Source organism: Vombatus ursinus, unplaced genomic scaffold, assembly GCF_900497805.2.
Source record: "Vombatus ursinus unplaced genomic scaffold, bare-nosed wombat genome assembly UNPS02014945.1, whole genome shotgun sequence".
NCBI classification, from domain to species: domain Eukaryota; kingdom Metazoa; phylum Chordata; class Mammalia; order Diprotodontia; family Vombatidae; genus Vombatus; species Vombatus ursinus.
The window spans coordinates 28,806,640-28,811,833 of record NW_020954723.1 but is presented as its reverse complement, the minus strand read 5'-3'; the positions used below and the strand labels follow the sequence as shown (position 1 = coordinate 28,811,833).

The 5,194-nt window shown below is 40.8% G+C and overlaps 1 pseudogene; it reads left to right on the top strand.

The window, feature by feature from the left end:
* Positions 1-2,875: 2,875 nt before the first annotated feature.
* On the top strand, positions 2,876-4,017 carry LOC114030201 (annotated as a pseudogene).
* The last annotated feature ends 1,177 nt before the right edge of the window (positions 4,018-5,194 follow it).

Here is a 5,194-nt window from a genome sequence, read left to right as displayed (position 1 = left end):
GGAGCTGATGAGATCACCAAGAGAAATGGTATAGAAGGAAAAGAGAAGATGGCCAAGGGCAGCTAGCTAAACCAGTTAGTGAGCTTTCCCTGGTTGAAGATCCAGAAAAGGAGACCAAGGAAGGATCAAACAGGTAGAAGAAGAATCAGGAAGGAGCAGTGTCATGAAAACCGAAAGAGGAAAAGAGAATGTACAACAGTAGCAGAGGTTACAGAGAGGTCAAGAAGTTGAGGATTGAGAAGAGGCCCTTCTATTTGTCATAGGAAATCCCTGGTAACTTTGAAAGAGCGGTTTCAGTGGAATGATGAGATTGGAAGACAGATTGCAAAGGGTTTAGAATCAAGTGAGAAGAGATGAAGAGGAGGCATCAGTTGTATATGACTTTCTCAAGGAGTTCAGCCAAAAAGAGGAGGAGAAAGATATAGGACAATAGCTAGTAGGGATAGTCAGATCAAATAAGAAGTTTTTCTTTAAGGACGTGAACATATTTATAGATATTAAGGAAGGGGCTCATGGCTAGAGAGAAATTGAAGATTAGAGGGAATGATTGTGGAAACAATCTCCTAGAAAAGATGGTGGGGGTGGGATCAAGGGTGCACGTAAAAGAAAAAAGCCACTTCTTCATGTCAGATGGGAATGAAGGAAGAGATGGTAGGGGAAGATGTCTGAGTGATGTGAGATGATGAGGAGGGGAAAAATCAGCTCTCAACCAATGGTACAGATTTTGTTCATAGTAAATGAGTATATGTTACCTTCTCTATAGAAGGTAAGTCCCTTTGAGGTAGGGACTATTTCATTTATGTCATTGTATCCCCACCACCAAGCAAAGTGGCCAGTATATAGTGGGTGCCTAAAAATGCTCCTTATTTGCTTGTTGGCTTACTTGGGCTTTCTTCCTGGGGTTGGGAAGAAAGTTAGAAGTATTGGAGAGTGATAGAACACTGGATCTGGGGTCAGGAAGACCTGAGTCTAAATTCTGCCTCAGCCACTAGCTAGCTTTGTGTCTCTGGGCCACTCATTTAACCTTGTTACAATGAAGATAATAATAGCACCTACTTTACAAGGCTGTTGTAAAGATCAGACTAGATAATATGTGTAATGTGCTGTTCAAATTTTAAGCACTCTATAAATATCAGCTATTACTATTTGTGAAGGCCAGGTTTTGGACTGTTCTCCCATATTCAAGCACCAGCATTTCATAACATGATGGGCACGAGCAAGCTAATCTCTAGAGGCCATACTGCCAGTGTGTGCATAGAACACACTGAAAATGTCTATCCATTTTTGGCTGCTCTCCACTTAGATGCTTTATGTACTTTTAGTTTCAATGACCCCTCCTCTTGTGATGATGATTCTGGGATTTGGCTTTCTGTTTTCAGCTCCCGGTTCTGTCTGATTGATCCACATCAGCTCACCTCAGCACTCATAATTTCTTCTTCCTCTCCGGGGGTGAGTTTTTGGTTCCTGACATTCAGCATTGTTCACTGGCCACAGCCCTTTCCCATCCATTACTCCTGACCCATGAATCATACATTTCTGACTTAGTTCACTGATCCACGTAACATTAGCTGCCTCAGTCTCCTGGGCTTCCAGTGACCTGCTGGACCCTGCCAGCTAGAATGCAACATCCATCCTCTTTGAATGTCAATTCATGTGCACATTGAGGTCTCTTCTCTCCAAGACCCCTTTCCTTTTAAGTTTCCTCAACAGAAGATGATGGCACAGGGAAAATGTAAGACACCGATAAAGGGCATCTGATTAACACTAAGAGGAGAGAGTAATTCAATATTTCAAGGATCCATGATTTTGTCTCCCCAACGTACATCACAATCCTTCTACAACTTACTAAGAGTTGTTATGGCCAAGGAACATATTGCATGGCAGCCAGTTAAGATTAAGGTTAGGAATGGACCTAAAGAAGGAAACCCCTGAAGGCTACAAGATTATCACAGAACTGCCACCAGTTGAGGAAAAGAACTGAAATTAAGGCTTGCAATATTAACCAGGATTCCCTTCTGGTACCCACGGACTCCACTAAATGTGGTAACATGAGTTTGTGTATATTGTGCTGAATCTAGGAAAAGGGAAACAGTGTTAGTCAGAAGCAGATCTCCTAAATCAGTGGTGGGGAACCTGCAGCCTCCCTTTAATAAAAGGATTTATTCTGTAAACTTGGTCTCAATCAAAAGGCCTCACCCAAGGACCTAGAAGGCCACATGTGGCCTTGAGGTTGCAGGTTCCCCACCCCTGTAAAATGCTTTGTTAAGGGCTTTATCTATCCCCCCCAAAAAAAGAGTTGACATGACCCCCAATTTCTTTTTACCCTACAAGCAACCAGATGATGGACATTTATGAGCTTAATTATCTAGACTAGTCCTCAAGTAACATATATTTTATCCCAAACAGAGAAGAAGAGAAGAGGGAGGAAAAGTGGCTCAAAATTGGATTTTATTCTTTCAGAAGACCTCTCATAGTTGGGGAGAGATTGAAGGAGGGGAAGGAAATATATTGGGAAATGAAAGTGATGTGAAAACAAAAGGTGGTAATACAACTTTTTCAAAAGACCTGAGATAAAAATGGAGAATAAATCATAATGAACTGAAGGACAGGGTAGGAGAGGAATGGCTTTTATGTGTATAATTTTTTAAAAACTGAAATCTTTGATTTCTTCTTCCAGAGCTATTTTGTAGCAGTGAGTCCCATAAATAAAGGGGAGAGCATGTCTCCATAAGGTTGAAGGGATATAGGTGGTTTGGAGTGGTGGGGTCAACCAAAACTGGTCCATGAGGAGATCAGCACCTTGGTCAGTCTATGTGATAAACTGGCAGTAGCAGCAGCAGCAGCAGCAGCAGCCTCAATGTGGAGAAAAAGCAAAATGATGGATGAAGACCCTCTCCCCAAAACATTTTGACTCAGTGAAACAAGCTTCAAAGCTCTGGCAAAAGATGAAGTAATCCTAGGATGGAAGCAATATGAATAAATGTTGGAAAGGAAGGACATACACTTGACGCTAATGATGTAACTGGCTTGAGCAAGTCTGAAGGAAAGCTAAAACAGCAACAAGAGTCTGCAAGAAGAGAAACTATTCATATGAGACTGGCAACTCAGGAACAAGAGAGGGAAGAGAAATCCAGGACCTTGAACAGCAGCCTAGTGTTGCCCAAATGAGATCAGTATTGGTGAATCAGCAATCGACGTGTTTTTTCCTAAAAATGAAAGGTGAACTGGAACTGAACTAAAAACAGGAACAACTCTACAATGACCCAAGTGCCTGGAAATTTACCCAATAGGCAAGAAGTCAATGACGAAATATCAAATGCTAAATCAGGAGAATCAAGAGCTTGGAGGGAAACTGTCTCAGAGATGAACTGCAGAGCTTGAAGGAGAGTTGGCTTTACAGAAGAAATACAGTGGAGGACTTAAGAGCAGTCCGGATAAACTCAATGACTTCATTATTCAGCTTGATGAAGAGGTAGAGGGAATGTAGAGGACCATTCTAGGTTTTTTAGCCACAAATGAAGGAGACTCACCATCAGTTAGCTAAATAGAGGCAGTACCCATCTAAGGCATTAGCCCTAGGTATCAGCAGGACTCCATTTTCTTACTCTTTAGACCAGAGAGAGATCATGGGTAAAGACTGCAGCCAGCTGGCTAACAGACCAAGTAACAACAGCTCCTTGCATCAGAGGACATCTGAGCCTGGGTTTTTTAGGGAAGGTAACACAATCGATGTGACTTTCTACATCTTCAGGGAATGGTAATAAGGTCTCCAACAACTCTGAAGAAAGGACTGGCAGAAGAGGTAGTAATTACATAAATCAACTCAGCATGGCAGATGAAAGAGATGATTCTCCCCCAGGCATTGAAAACTTGCACACGCAGCCCAGCTGACACAGACTCCAATCATGATCCTCAAGGGGAGAAAGCAGAGACCGGGAAAGATAACAGAACTCTGGGTTCCTGTCATGGTCAGAATGGTTTTGACTCATGTGAAATGTAGAGGGCTCAATTTTGTAACATTCTTCCAGCAACATTTTTATACAGTATCATGTAATTTGGGAGAGGCTGCTGTCCAGAAAAAAATATATTTTATGCATACCCTCCTGTTACAATTTGCCTTTTTTGTTTGTTTTGCTTCAATACATCTGATACTTTAGAAATTGTAACAGTTAATTACTTTTAAAAGGTTGTTTGTGTGGGCTCAAGTTATTTTTACATGAATTAATATGAAATTGAAAATGGAAATAATTTCTGTAATAACACAGTGGTGTGTGTACAAATCCATATTGTGTAAGGGGATTTTTACTCATATTGTTCTTTCCTTATGCAACATTTAGACTTGTCATAGTAGTTGTGGATTTTTGACTGCCCAGTTTGACCAGCACAGTAGTTTTTTTTTTTTTAATCATTGAAAGGTGGATTATTGATGAGTCCCACAGTAGTTTCAGTGTCAATTACAGGTTTTTTTTCTACCATACACCTGTGAATTTTCTCCTTAGGTGACTGAATGTTTAAGAATTGTGTGCATAGTTATTCACTTTTAATGAACTGTCGTATTCTGTTAATGCAAATTGCTCTGTGACTGCAAAATATCTTGGCTCTGCTGACCAAACTGGACAGTTAGGTGGCACAGTGGGTAGCTGGGCCTGGAGTCAGGAAGACTCATCTTCATGAATTCAGATATAGCATCAGACACTGACTAGATGGGTGACCCTGGGCAAGTCACTTAACCCTGTTTGCCTCAGTTTCCTCATCTGTAAGATGAACTGGAGAAGGAAATGGCAGACCACTCCAGTATCTTTTCCAAGAAAACCCCAAACAATTGAATAAGAAAACAGACTAAACCTAAATAATGATTTTTAATAATGTAAAAAAAATTAAAATCCTTTTAAAAATGCACACACAGACAGAGGAGAGCCAAATGCCAACTGGAATATAACAGGACAGCATGATAAGAGGGTAGAAACAAACAACCTTAGACTTGTATCAAGAAACTCACAGTCTAACCTGTTCTCTACCACTGATATAGGTTCAAAGAAAAATCAGTTCACTTCTCTGAGACTCAGTTTCCTCAGTCGTAACATGTGGGTCTTGGACGAGATGATCTCTCAGATCCCTTTCAGCATTAATGTCCCATGCTTCAACAGAATAAAAATAGTCATAGCAGCACTTTTTGTGATAGCAAGGAACTGGA